Genomic DNA, 15,816 nt, shown 5'->3' with positions numbered 1-15,816 from the left:
ACCGAAACGAAAAACCAAAGCCGAGGGAAAACAGCGAAACAACCAGGAAAGCCAACACCAACGCAGCCCCATCGCTTATGACTTGCACTACCAATTGTACCCCTCCCTTTTGGCCAACAAACCGATGGAAACAGGCTCACAGCCGCTGTCTGCAATTTGAGGCTTTACTGTCACTCAGTGTGGCTCAGAGCAAAAGCCAAAATGCGTGGGCCACCTCTTCTCGGCTCCGACAAAACCCACGCCGAAATCTTAGCCAAATTGTCGGTTGCACTTGCAACATTTGGGAGAGTTTATCGGTAGGTCGAGGTGTCTCACAGGCCGCAGAATGGATTTCTGGCTCTGCGGTCGAAATGGCATGTGGAAGGAAGAGCTCTCGGTTCAATTTGCGGCTTCTCTGGCGAGGAGAGTCCAGCCCAAGAGTCAAAATCACTTGCAGACTTTGACAATAACCCTGCGACTCAATGGTTCCACAAGAGGGAAATGAATCGTCGACGATTCGGGGTGGGGCAACACGCGGGCAGAAAACTGGAGTCCAGCCACGTGGGCGTCCATTTAAAGAAAACGAATTGCTGCCCCAATTTGTGCGCCGCTGGAGATTTGAGTCAACAAAGTCAAGCTCAATTCAGTTTTCTCTTATTCTGCTATCATCTATAAATATTGTGCCTTTGGACACTGAGAAAAAAGTGTGACCAATAATATGATATTCAATAACTAACGCTTGTGCTACAATCTAAGCAATTTTCAGAGCTAAGATTTCATTTTAGCAGTGGCAATTCCCATTTATTTATTCATTTTCATAATTATTTACATATTTACGGCTGAGTGTGCAATCAATTGGAACGCGATAAGCGGCGGATGAGAGCAAATGAAGCATTAGAAGTGATTCCAATGCCACCGGAATGTAGGGTGTATAGCCCGGGGAAGACCTTGAGCTATGTCAACAGCACCAAGTTAATTCAATTAATCGGCATGTGCCCAATGCACTGAGAGAAAAACCACATATATACCCATGTAGATGATGAAATAACAAGCGGTGACGTTCATAAATCTTAATCAGTTAATGGCTTTGTTTAACCATTAGAGATAATTGCAGTATCAATTATCTGGGCGGACAAAAAAGGCAAATGAGGTTCTCTTTAATCAAGTCATTAATGTTAAGGAAATCGCCGGCTCATCATCATTCGCTGGCCTAATAGTTTTCGGCCCTTTAAGCTTTAGTGTTGGCATTATATTTACCCCTGGTCAGCAAAATTGTCCCTGGTCCAAAAGCAGCCCATGCAAATATAAGCCCAATTTCGACCATTATGGTAGCACACACGCACACAACACCCCGCTCTCAACCACTTTTCTCATCAATTTATTATGCTATTTGTGTGCGCTAAAATTAGTTAATGAACCCGGCCTCAATGTAATAATGGAAAGCCGTACTCGCCACCCTCTGCACTATAAACTGTGGAACAGTAACTGGCGTTGTGATTGAACGTCCCCTGAAAACGGATATATGTACATATATGCCCCGTGCCACACAGCCATCTCATGGTCTCATCCTCGCTGTTGTTGCCGCCTTGTTGTTGGTTGTATAAATTAATTCCCCAGGTTAACTGCAGAGTAACGTTTTATAATTAAGCCAGCTGCATAATTATGGGCAGCAAACACACACTCTCACACACACACACAACCCGCAGCCGCCGTGTGCACTGCAGGCAGGCTGTGGGGCACACATGAAATATATAAATATGTGCACTCCGGAAAAGGCATATATGCATCAAGTCGGAACCGGATCAATCCTCGCAGAAGTAGGAAATTACTAAAAGCTAGCTGGAAAATACTTATGAGCGTCATTTAATTACAATCCTATTCCTTTTCTTAAAAAAGTGGAGCAAGTATTTTTTATGAAAGAAACACTGCATGGGGTAAACTGGTAGAGCAGAACTTTAAGGTTGATAGCAAATATAGAACTTTTAATTGTAACCTTATAGTTGACGTAAGATTATAGCACTTCTTATGAATATTTTAATAACTTCCCTTTCTTCAAGTGCATGCATGTGTGTTGTATATTTATAGAAAACCCATATCGGTTGAGAACTGAGATACACGCAATTGGCGACATTTAAGCACGCAACGTTAACCCCTCGATGACCGGCGCCACCCTGCACACACTTATTATCATAATGAACATCAACGATGGCGTTGGCGACTCTGGATTGAGCGGGGTATCCAGGACACGGTTAAGTGGTTTGCCGCATAATCGACGGGGAGGATTCGGGGACGACTCGGAGGTCTGGAGGCGAAACGGATCGAGGCGTCTGACGGAGAGAAATGTTCATTAATATACAAAAGCTCGGGTCATCCGCAAAGTGTCCGTCACACGATGGCCAATGGGGATATGCCGTGAAGAGTTCCTGCGAGGAGGTCCTGGCGCGGTCCTGTCCCGCCTGTCCGCCCCCCAATCATGCCCGCTCTCCTTTTGCGGCGGCCCATCAAAAAGCTTTATCACTCGGAACCACCCCGCTTTTCCACTTTTCCATCCATTCGCTCCGTCAGCGAGTTATTGCCACGGCCTTTTTGGCCCTGCCTCATGTAAAAGCAATAAATAATGGCCCAGTTTATACGGGGCATGTCTCGTCTATGGCGCGGAGCGTCATAAAAATATTTTATCCATTAGACATAGTCTCTCTCGTATTGTGGGGTCTGAATTGTTGCTTCAGTTTGCCTAATGGCCATTAATAATTGTTGAATTAATGTCAACTGTGGAACTGGATTACAGTTCAATTAAATGCACTTCGCTTCGGCCACGTGGCGTATTCTTAATGCTAATTCTGTGGCCACCTAATTTGGTCTAAAATGATTTCTTAATATCTTCGCACAGCATCTGCAACTACTTCGCAAATCAATGTTTATAGCATCGCAATTTATCTCTCCTTCAACATAAACAACTCTTCGGGGTATACAAACTCAACTGTTTGTCCTAGTTTCGCATTTGCTTTCCTGCTGCCGAATCGAAAAATAGACTAGGCAAATATACAGCTTGGAAAAATTGCATTAAATAAATATTATTCAAAGGCATGACCCGTACATCATCATAGCTGAGAATTTCGGCATTTGGCAGTGTAATTTTTCATTTCTAGCTTGACACGACACGAACCAACTGAAAACCAGGGCGAGTGCAGTTCAATGACATAATTTGTCGCAGCGCATCAATAGAGTGGACAGGGACCTGAGATGCGGAATGGAGCATGGGGCATGGGGAATGGAAACCGAGGAGCTGGGCCATCAGTGGGTTCGCAAAACAATGGGGCACCGGGGCAACGTCAACATTGTCCAAACGTCAACGATGTTGTCGTCATCGTGGAATCATCATCGTCATAATCATAATCATCGTCGTCGTCATTGTTTCGCTTGAACTTTATTGTTTTGATTTATGCGCGTGCACAACGAGACAAGGCGAAAGGGAAATAGAACTCAGCACCGCAAGAAAATATTGGTAGGAAATCGAACGAACTTTGAAGCCACTCTGAAAATTAGTCAATAACCTACCAATCATCTATACAGATCATATGATACCATAATACCATTCCAGACTATATAAACTATGTTACATACATTTCAATTTGATAAATTTCTTTCCAAAGGCTTAACCACAGCTTTTAGGCCAGCAATTTTTCGCGAGTGTCAAGAGGTCAGAGCGAAAGGGAGCAGTGCATGGTAAGCGAAAACTTTGCGGGTTTCAAACTGTCGTACACTGTCGTTTGTTGGACCCCATTACCTCCCCCAATGCCCCAATAGCACCTTCCCCCCGCCCCTCGCTCGTTTCGCCTGCACTGGACACGTCGCGTTGTTTATTCCACCAACGCCAAACAATCGCGAACCCAGTCGTCCAGCACTGTTGTTGTTGTTGTTGTAGTCGTCGCCAAAGGCAAAGGAAAGGGGGCAGAAGTGAGGGAGAAGAAGGGGGAGCTATTCGTTGGGAAAATGCTCGGTGCAAATGAAAATGATGTTGTTCAGCTGCCACTGGCATCCAGGCATCAGCAAGAGCCATCACCATTCCTGGGCCCGTTGCCCGATTATGTTAATGTGCCCAGAGATTTCTGCCATTATGATGTTGTTCACTAGACGACCACTCTGCATATTTGACGGGGACCGCAGCAGTGACTCAGAGAACCCGTGGGGCAGCCGTCACCACTGCAACATTTTCCCGCTTTTCACTCTTGGGCGCAAACTTTACCCGCCCCCCTCCCCGCAACGTCACACAGTCTTTCGCACAGGCTCTAAACAATTTCAAGTCTTGACTGTTATTTTAGCCATCGGCTGTAGTTGCTTGAAAGTAGGGTGAAGAATATGCCATGCAAAAGTACTTAGCTAAATATTTGAGAAGCGCAGAGAAAGGCTAAAAAAAGAGGTACGACTTACGCCTGAGATGAGCAGAGTTTACTTTAAATAAAAACTTTTTCCAAGACGAAGGTGTATGAAACTTTAAGCAACACAACTAACTTAACTATAAGTTATTTCAAGCACCTTATCATTAAATAAATTCTTGCAACTTCACAAGCCAAATCAAAACACATATGAAATTTGCTCTGACAAGTTTTCTAAAATATTTAATTTATATTCTCATTATTATTTCCAAACAACTAAATCAAATGCATAACGAAATTTGTTTGTGCAATTTTATCAGCGAAAATAAATTAAACTGAATTATGGTTGATTTAGTGTGTTTTTGTCTATCTTTGCGACCCACAAACGATGGCTTCATTACATTGCAACAATTATAATGCAGCACAAAAAATATAAAAGCAAAAATTAATTTACATTGATAGTTTACTTTGGTCGTGCAGTTTTCATGCAGCATTGTAATAATAAATAATACGATCTAATGCCTGAAATCGGCCCCCATAATTAAGCAGGCATACAGAATTTGAAAAAGCAACAAACAAAGTTGCGGGCAGCAGCTGCATTATATGTATATAATGTTTTATAACAACCTCCCACAGTGTTGCATCCTATACATTTCTCGTTTTTCTCCCAAGGGGCAGCCGTGAATGCAATATTGAAACGCATTTTTCTCTGCTTCTCCGCCGTCGTCGTATCCGTTGGTTTCTTTTTTTTTTTTTTGTATTTTTTGTCATCAAAATCGTGAAAAATTGTTGCAAACTTTGACAGGGCAAAAATTATGATAGCTGTTTTGCTGAGGGAATTGGGGGGTGTTTCTGCGTGGCTGGTAATAATTTTCTGTCATAAATAAATCGTCGCGAATTTTTGTTGTTGTTGCCAACAAATAAAAAATCGACCCATTTGTTATTGAATTTAAGCTTTAGACTGGGAAATATATTCAAAACGATAAGCATGGTTGGGTAAGAGGCCAAAGGCACATTTCCCTAGAAAAACAATATTTTACAATGCTCACCAGAAGTGACAGAAATTCGCTTGCCAGGCATTTATTTTGTTAAATGATAACGAGAGAACGCTAACGAGATTTCAACAAATTAGCGAAATGATTAAATTTAAAAAAAAACATTTTACTACCGCCGTTGAACAAATTATAAATGACATGCCGCTGCAGATTTCATGTGAAAAAAAAATCAAATAAACATGCAAGGGGAATGTTTTTATTTTCTTTGTATTTTACGAGCTGTCGAATGAGCTGACAACACTCAGGTTGAACAAAATTATAGCTGCAGCTGACACATTTTTATTACTTAATAAAGCAGAAGCGCGAAAGAAACGAGAAGTTCAAGTTTGTGTGGGAGTAAATCTGGGTTATGGGTTATGAGAGCTGCCCTATATATACATATATATAAATATTTCATATACACAAAGTTGGAGCAGAGATAAGTCCCAATAACTTACTGGCCAGACAGTTTGGACACCTACCCGACAAACAAACTTTAAATTTCAGCCCGACGAAAGTGTTATTTGCAAGAGAAGGAATAGGAATCGAAACTTTCCCTAAACTCCCCCACTGGCAAAAGTTAATCGAAGCCGGAGAACTTCCAACAAATTGACCGGAAAATGTTTGCGAATTGCCAACGGAACTGAGTTGCCCAACTTGCCTCAGATTTCGGGTAGCAAACTGGCCAAAGGCTATCGATACCAAACATACACGATGGCCAGAAAATTAAACGGGCAACCAAAGCTAAGTAAACAAGGCAAAAATTTCATTTTAAAACAAAAGTTTTTTCCAAACTGGGAAATATAACAAAAAATGGCACTATTTTTTTGTTAAAAAGTCATTTGAAATATATCAGACCCATTGAAAGTATACTCTCATTTTTTATCATTTCTATTTTATAACGATAGCTTAAACCGAATCCGTGCCAGATTATATTTATTTTTTGTCAAGTGCCGAAAAGTTTCCGGTTTGGCAAACTTTTATGGGGAGGAACAGATTTTCTAATGAAATTTATTAAATTGTATTTGTGGCAGCCAGTAGAAAGTTATATGCGCCAATTTGGGTCAATGAAAGTAGCTACCGCTTCGAAATCAATTGGATTTTGATAAAGTTCTGTTCTGTTCAATTTTCCTTGCATAAAAACTCCTTTGCTGCGAACTGCAAGTGTCACTTGGCAGTTTGACACTTCTCGTGAAGCTGTCGTGGAAAATGAGTGGAAAAGGCCAAAGCCAATCGCAATCCCAAATAGCAATAAAATGTTCAATAAATGGAAACAAAGTCAAGCCAAATTGACATTCTTCGCCGTTGTCAAACTTAGGGAAACTTGGCTAACGGAAAGATTTTTCAATGGGTGTGCTCGGGTTGGTTAGCCACTTTTCAGCAATTTGGTTGTTTGTGTTCGACATGGCCAAAATGGAGCCAAGCAGCGGGGAGACGGCAGCGCGGAGGGGCACACAAAATGGGTATAAAAATAGTAGAACAAGTTGAATATGCTAACCACAACAGACGGCCGCCAACTATTTTAGGATGCCAAAAAGCCAACAGCCAACAGCCAACATACAGCATCCAACAGCAACAACACGAAGTCGACCTGCATGTTGATATCGCGCCGCCTGTGAAAACAATGCCAAAGGCCATGTGTAAATATGCTATGCAAAGTTTTTTCTTCGCTTTTCCCCGCTTTTCTAGCTTTTTATGTGCTCCTATTGCTCGGGGATGGACGTCAGATTTTCGCATAAATGTCGATGCACAGTGGAGCAATGTAATTGCGGGAAAACGATGGCAAAATTAAGTTCTTCGAGTGGAAAAGTTTTCTTGGAAATGAAAAGTAAATTTGACTTTGCCGTTGGAAAGTTGCTATTTGTATGGTGGCAGTGGTGGGGGGAAATGTTTGGTGGCTTTTATTACTATTTTATTGACTGATATTTATGGAAATTCTTTCGTGATTGTTTTAAATGAGCTTTAAAATGTTTCTGCACGCAAAGAAAATTGCTTACCCTTGCAATTTAAGCAAATTAATTTTTTTTTTTGATTTTCTGTTACGATTTTTAAGATAATGAATATTTATGTACTATACTGTATTCCACTTTGGATTTTCCCATTTTCCTTTGCTCATTATAAGCGGAAACCTTCATTCCTATCTTTGCAATTATTCTACTCATATTGCTAGAATTTCGTTTTTGTTTCCTAATGTTGGCCAACACACCAGCAAAAAGAAAACCAGCTCTAGTTATTCAGCGTTTTTTCTATTTTCGTTGAGGTTGTTGCTGTCGCTCCCTATGCACATTTAGCAATGTTAGGCAGTCAACCAAAAACAGATTTTTTTGTCACAACGAACGCCGCAGGCCACAACATAGCTGAAAACAACAGCGGCGACGACAGCATCGAAACGTTAGAGAAAAAAAATGGAGAAGGAAAGAAATCAACTTGCAACATGCAACAAAAGCCGCGTTTCGTTGCTGTCGTTTGGGCCATGTCAGTGACCGAGAAATTCCTGGCATGAAAGTTGCAAAAATCCTAGGCAACACACAGCACAGCCAACTGCACAAAACACAAAAAAAAAAAAAAATACAAGAAAATAAAAGGCAGCGACGACGGCGGTGGTTTTTATTGCCAGTGGCAGGATAATAGCAAGCAACAATGGCCGTGGGAAGCCATTGCAGCTGCATCCTTGTTGTCATTTCTAACGTGCCTCTCATTGGTGTCCTTAAAGTCCTGACTCCCTGCCATTTCGTTCCCCGGGAGACTTGCGAACTTCATTTTGTTGTCGTCAACACTCGCTGGGAGTTGCTCGCACAGAGAAGAAATATCAGGACAAATTGGTCCTTAATTGGGTATTTCAAAACGACTTTGAAGTATGTTGAAGTGTCACAATAAGTAAAAATTAAATCAAGCCGGATATTAATAATCATAACGATCAAATGGCAATAGAATTTGACTTGTTACCATACTTTTCTCACAGTGCTGCCCTTAGCCGCTTGATTGCTGTTATCTGCTGCTTTGTTTTATTTGAACTTCGTTCCGCCGTCCATTTTTTATGCCATTTCCAATGTACTTATTTTTTTTTTATTGAAGTCCTTCGTTTTGTGATTTGCCAAATTCAATTTCCAACTCAATTTGCCGAGCCAACAACTTCATCTGCACTGACTAATTAGTCTGGCGCTGAAAAGTATACTATGACAAAAGTAAAACCCCAAGGAGCAGCCAGCTCCAACACAATCTTAATTAGTCTGGTCCGAAAATTGATGAGGATACATATGAGGAGGCGGCTGAGCTGGCCGAAATGCAGCCATATTTCGTAAACAGAACCATTGGCCAGGCTGAGAGCCATGCATAAAATGAATATCAATTAGGCCAAATGCGAGTGGAAGGCCGGCTTCGATTTCAAAGATAAACCCAAGGATGTGTGTACAGCTGCTCTGAGTGTTCCTCGTATTTTGTTGATTAAAGTCTGTTTGCCATTTCAGAAATTTCGTTCCCCACTATCTATCTATCACATCTACAGAGCAAAGGATTTGCAACATTTTGTATATAAAGGTGAAAAACTAGAAAAACAATAGATTAAGAGATTTTAAAAATACCTTTTTAGTTCTAAGACTCTTTGAGCAACGAGTAACAAACCTAATCTACTTTTCTTTAAGTGCACAGCATTCCAATTTATTTAGAGCAGATAATATATAAACCCCTCCCCCATGTTACTCTAATTTTGCCTTTCAGATTCAGTCGCATTTCGCACCCGAAAATGGTATGAGGTGGCGATTTCTCATTTTGATTTGGTTGTCCGCTTTTTGTGCTCTTTTATTATCTACTGATTTGTATTTGTATCTGAATCCCCGGAATGCGTGAGTGTGTGTCTGTATCTGTATCTGTGGGGCGTCTTTCATGCTCCGATAAATAAAATGAATTGAAAAAGCAAAAACCAACGTACACACGGAGGGACAGAAGAAGGACCTCCGTAGGAAAAAAAAAAAGGAAACTCAGCTCGGGGATAACAGATTAGTTGGAGCTGACTAGCAGCGTCCTGCCTTCCCATGGAAATCAAAACATTTTGTTAAAAGGAAACACCCACACAGATGCCGCAGCCCATTCACACAGATACGAGCGCGTTTATCTGCGGAAACGGAGATACGTTCTACGTGCTCTAAACTGCCAACTCCGCTTCAATGGAAACTGTCTATCAGAGAATCCTTGCGGACTGCCGTCTGTGTGTCGATGAGCCTGTGTGTGTTAACGCATTTTGTTGCCAACTTATGTGTAATAAAATGTAATAAAATAAAACTCTCATATTAGAGATGTTGTGCCATTTTTTGTTGTTTTGTTGCCTCGACCCCATAAAAAGCACACCAAATGTCGGCTAGTTTTGTTGGTCTCTTTGAGCTGTCTGTGGTTGGTATTAGCCACGTTACACATACGCAGTGTTGCCCGGGCAGAGATCTTCGTGATGGTGATGGTAATCACCATAACAATCAGACTGAAGTGGGCCCAATGACACATAACAAGGCTTATTAGGATCAGCGAGTTAATGGCCATGTTGATAAACATCAAGTGGTCTTAACAACAGATTCCACCACTTGATTGATGTGATTCGATGATGCAATTATGCATTGATTCGATTATGCTTTGTGAATTTATTAGTAGCTAATAAAAATTGTAGCTTCAAATGATAAAAAAATAACAAAAATATCTTCAATGATAAATAAAACATCAAGATACATTAAACTTCCGAATATTCCGAATTGGCCTACCGTAAACAGAGTAATTATTTCGGTGAAACAAATTAATTATTCCGTTTGTGACATTTAAGCAAACATAAAAATTAAATTCGTATTAAAAAACATTTAAATGTGAGTTAAAATAAATCAAGCGACAGGCAACGCAACCTGTCAGTTATTGCCCCCCATAAATGCTAACTGAAAAACTTTTCCCAAGCTTTTTATGGGACAATTTCAACTCATTAGGCAGCTGCTGCCAAAAAGCAAACCGAACCAAACGAAACCATTAATTACATTTGGCTGCCGGCGACAAATTGAATTAACTTGTGTCAAAGTGCAGCGTATTGATTTTCTAATTGGAGCCCAAAGACCAGACCACAACGGCGTAACAAAAAAAAAGGGCCATCAAACAACATCAAATTCATTTTCCGCAAACAGAAAATTAATAATTTTTAAATGAATTTAGATCAAACATTCCGAGAAAAACCGAGATGAGCACTGACCATTAACTTAATGAGGGTCATTGTGGGGCATGCGGCATGTTGGCTCTTAACACCTTGCAACAGCTGATGACCACAAAGGACGCGCCGGATGATGATGTTGTTGTTTATACACTCGCCGCCTCTCGCTGCCACTCCCCCTCGCTTCTTAAGCTACCGCCCCCAGGATATTCCCGAGCTGCGGAAAGCAACGGATCCAAAGCACTTTTTAATGTGCCAACTTCCGTTGGTGGCAAAAAAGAGAGGGCCAGAGAAAAGGAAGATGACGAGGACGAGCACGACTTCTGCGGCGGAAACGGAAGCCAAACAAATATGGCCGACGCACGCTTGGGCGGATAAAAAAACAACAATAAAACTTTTTAATGCATTTTTAGATGCCACAGTTGGGCTCTGCTGGTATACACACTGGGTCGGAAAACAAAATATATATATTATGATTTATGATTAAATTAAGAATGATAAAGATAAATGATAAAGATATATATGTATCCTGAACAGATCCTAGTTTGATTAGCTAAAAACTTATACAAGAATGAATGAAGTTTTAAAAATGTTTATAAATTACAAACTAAAGAGCATATTTATTTAGTGCACGTATATAAATATTTATTTCAATACATTCCAGTACCCTATAAACATCCTCTTTCAAAGCCAGGTTTCAGTGTAAGCTCAACTTAATGAATATAAATGTATTTATTCATCAGTCGAATTTCATCACTGAGCTTATCCCTTAATATTGCCGCATTAATTAAAAGTTTACGCAGATTAAATTTTCACATCTTCCTTTGCCACCTCACCACTGTGCGACTTCCGAGGATTATTTCGTTGTGCTTTCTTCTTTTCGTGGGTCAAATCATCATCCCCCGCTGGTGTCCTTACAAATTTTTGATTTGCCACTGAAATATTTGGCCCACACTTTATTTTCGTTACTGCGTTTTTTCTTTTCTATTTTTTATATTTAATACGTATATATAATTTGCGCCAATTCATTTTTGTCGTTTTTAATGCTCTCTGGATTTTTTTCAGTTGGAGCCTGCGGTTAGCGAGGAGAGCGTAAAAAGCCAAAAAGTTTTTGCCCCTGACGTTGATGATGATGACGGCCGAAAGCGTAGAAAACATAACGCTGATACAGGACGGGAAAGTTGGCCAAATGACAGAGAACAGTAAACAGGACATAACGACAATTTAAATGACATTTTTAGTTGGCATTTATGGTTGGGCGACGGAGGATAATGGGTTCTCTTCGTATCCAACCAACTGTATCCTGTCCCCTGTGGTTTTCTCGACCATTTTGTGTGTCAATGTGTGTGTGTGTGTGCTTTTGGATAGTGACATGCGATATTTGATCAATAAACTTGCCAGGACAGCACAGGATACGCCGTGATGTGTGTATCCTGTTTTTTTGCACAGTTCCCCGACGAGTTCCCGAACCAAGCAGAATTTCACTCCCCCGTTGGCTTATTTTTCCTTTTGACTCAAGCCGCATTCATTATGAAAAGCAAACAAGGTAGACGCCACTAGACGCCACATCAATCCGGCTCTTTTCCGTAGCCGAGCTAAAGCGTTTTCGCACGTTTTCCTTCGCCATCCATGGCATCAGATCAAAGGACCTCGTCGTCGTCCCCAACCTCATCCCAACTCGTCGTCGGTGGCACTCGAGGGGTTTCGCTCTGGCAAAACAAAAACCCTCGGGCCTGTCTCAAGCGTTATTTATTGTTAACGAAATAGCCGACGCCTACTTACCCCCAGCCCATGCATCCCCCTTATGCACAAAATCTTTTAGAATTCAACCCCCAAAACGCCTTGAGGGCAGGTTAAAGTTAAAGGGTCTCTTTAGGACCCGCTCGGGGTTGCCAGACCTCGCAAAAAGGACACGGACAAGGACAGAGGCCGAGACATTATCATTATTCCGAGCTGTCTGGCAATTAATCAAATGCTAAATGCCAACAAAAAACGCATTTTGCGGCTTACAAGGCTGTCGACTTCTGGGGGTTAAAAGCAAATTACATTGAAAGCTTTCGTTTGCTTCAATAAGACGTACATTGGAAGAAAAATATGTAAACAAATTAGCACGAAAAATGCAACAGGTATTGGGTTCTTTGAAGAAGATGATTGATATATATATGATTGTGAGATTTATTCTCTGTATTACTGGATAAAATTTTGAATTCATCTTACATGTTTCGAAATTGCTACTCGAATCGACAGCTTCAATCTGTAAAAAATATTGGTAAAATAGATTAATTTTGGTTAAACAAAACATTTTCTTAAAATAAGTGCAAAATTTTCTGTTATAAATCCGTTTAAAGCTCATCCATCGCTAATGTAATTAAGCTGACCGCTTTGGTTAAATTATCCCAGCGAATCTCCGCAAGCTGGTTGTCCTTGTTGTCTCGTTATTGTTTCAATTGTTTCTGGACAGCCTGTCCCGACGACAACAAAACTAAATTAACACATACAGGGACAGCCATGGATTCACCACTGTCCTTGTCCTGCTCAACTTTTCCCAATTGTCCCCCCCAGCAGCACAAACCCCATCAGTTTCGCACTCTCGTGTTGGTTTCTCTCGGACACACAAAGCCAATTGACAGTATGGATGTGCTCTGGGGCGGATTCGAGGGGGCTTGCCAGTAGGTTTTGGGGCACAAGGAGCAGGCGAAGCTGGAGCGGCAGCAGGAGCCAATTGAAAGCAGCACACAAGGATTACAATCTATCAGCTCTGTTCCCGACCTCCTACAGCGACTACCCCTTCCTCCGTTTGCACTCATGAAGCGCCCGAATTTTTGAACTTGTCAAGGATTCAAAGTTCGAACGCTTTTGGACCATGGTCCATACTCTCTATCGCCCTCTTTTTCGCTCTTGGTCAGTGCCCATCTATCCCTCCCCCTCTAGCCTTGTTCAACTGCAGCTCAGCTCTTGTCGCATTGCAGTTTTGCCAGGGTTCAAGAGCTTTGTGTGTGTTAAAACGCTTTTTATTGTTGTAAATTTTCGGGTGCAAGGTTTGTTTGGGCCGCTATTGTTCGGCAGTCAAACTTGGCTAAATCGGATCGAAAATCTCCAAAAACGGGTTAATCTTTAGGGATTTTTAATCCTACATTGATGGAACATGATTTCGTGATTGGCATTTATTGCTAATTCTATTAGTGCTTGGGTCCTTGCAAATTAGTTAACAAAAAAAGCTGTTCGCCTTAGAGATGTTGACCTGTAGTTGCTTTTGGCTTTTCGATGATTCCTATAGATTTTCGCTTCTGCCATTTGCATGGGCCAACACTGCGGCTGTGTGCGTGAGTATCTGGCGTATCTGTATCTGTATCTGTGCATGTGTGTGTGGCTGTCAGGCAACTCTATTACACTTAAAACGAGTCAATGCGTTTTAAAAAGGAACGAACCAATTGAACCGGCAGCCATATATAGGAGCGGGTCAACAAGGGATCTATGCAAGGATGTGGGGGTGTAGAAGCCTGTGATTGTGTTGATTGTGCGCAAAAGAGAGGGACGAAAGGACGAAGCTGCACCTTGGGGAATTTGTAATTGAGGCACGTGTACGGCTAAATGATTGTGATCTTTTGGGCATTTCAAATATGCAATTAACGAACAGTAATGAGTACACATAGCAATGCAAAGGAAACAGGATCAATGCATTGTGCAATGGGAAAACGAAGCTTTGACAGCAAACCAGATCTAAGTGCATTTGAAAGTCTAGAAGCTGAGAAGTGAATTTAATTAGTACATTTTAAATAATTAAATAAATAGAGCAGTGTTTATTTGTAAGTATTGGTAACTCTTTATAAGTTATTGGAAGACTGTACGCTATGCAACAGCGACCAAATCCAAATTTTAAATCACTGTAATCGAACTACGAAATATCCACTTTGTAACTATCGCAAATTGCCATGGAATAAATCTGTCCCGACAATCCGGCAGATAAACTAATATCTCTTTCTGTCCATATCCGGTACGAGCTTTCCAGTCCATTGATGACCAACCAAACCGGCGCACCATTTTACAAATTGACTTTATGCCATCGATTTGGATTGCCTTACTGCCGCCGCCACCCACCCAAAACTAGCAATTGCTCCCTTTTGCAAATCCTAATCCATGGTCCCTATTTATACTCCTCCAAAGCTCGATTTTCCCATTCCGACCCATCAATGCACACAAAAACGGCAGCTTAGAGCAAAGTTTTAGCAACTAAAAACGGAGTCACATAAATGAACAGGGCTGTGGACACAAAAGCGGCGAATATAAATGGGGGTGTACCTAGACATATAGTATATGTATATAGGAAAGGATATAGTTGGGCGAGGTGGGCGGGGTGGGGGGCTTGGAGTGGCGGACGTGGACATGTCACGCACACTTTATCCTTTATCCTGGCAGCGTCGTGGCTTTTGGAAACGTTTCATTTTCCGTTCTGTCAAAGGTATACAAAACAAAAAAGTTTCCAACTGGACGGGACGTCGACGACAGCTAAATGCGCGAAAATGTTGGACCATAACACCTCGCCCCGAACCCCCCACCCCCCCTGGAAAAGCGCTCAAAATCCCCCCAATTTTCGCACACTTCAAACGCAGCAATGTTGCAGGGAACACGACCAACATGAAATTAAAATGTAATTTTGTTAAGCTGTAATTTGATTTTTTATTTGTTGTTTTATCCCTTTCTCCTGTTGTTGGCCATTTATTCATTTTATTCATTGCTAACTTTTATTGTTTGACAGACCGTGATTGCTAAAACTAAACTAATTTGTTGAGATGAATAAAAGTCACAAGCATCACAAATAATTTAATAATATATATATATTCCTATGCAAATATCGCATTTCGAGAAGAATTTGAGTAATTCAATGTTTTATTATATGAAACATTCGTTTTGTTGCAACTTCGCTCCCTCATTTCAATTCGATTCGAGTTTATTCATTTAACAGTAAGTTGTGAATAATGCCATGCAGATGCTTAGTATATATACTATATATTACATACGTACATATATATAAATTACGCTTAAGCGCCGGAACAAAGCAATCAGCAGAATGCCATGCGTGCGTGTGTGACGTACAAGAATAACGCATAAACATAAAAAATATGCAAAAATAAGCGAAATAATAAATGGACAAGAAAGAAGCAGCGCCCGCAGCATTCATAAGCGGTAAGCGGGATAAGCTTTGGATGCCACGCCCCCATAAACAAAAAACGCCAGACTTTCCAGCTTGCGCTGT

The 15,816-nt window shown here is 41.0% G+C and overlaps 1 protein-coding gene across 1 annotated transcript in view; it reads right to left on the bottom strand.

Annotated features, from left to right (window-relative positions):
* The window catches only part of LOC6737026 (bifunctional heparan sulfate N-deacetylase/N-sulfotransferase), a 54,040-nt gene that overhangs the window by 31,873 nt on the left and 6,351 nt on the right, over nt 1-15,816 (bottom strand). The window contains exon 2 of the mRNA XM_016170949.3: nt 12,780-12,816. The gene's annotated coding sequence lies outside the window, so the exon portion shown is untranslated. The remainder of the gene's footprint in view (nt 1-12,779; nt 12,817-15,816) is intronic.

The sequence above is a fragment of the Drosophila simulans genome, chromosome 3L (genome assembly GCF_016746395.2).
Source record: "Drosophila simulans strain w501 chromosome 3L, Prin_Dsim_3.1, whole genome shotgun sequence".
NCBI classification, from domain to species: domain Eukaryota; kingdom Metazoa; phylum Arthropoda; class Insecta; order Diptera; family Drosophilidae; genus Drosophila; species Drosophila simulans.
Note: the sequence above shows the minus strand (reverse complement) of the source record. Positions and strands in the feature narration are given on the sequence as shown.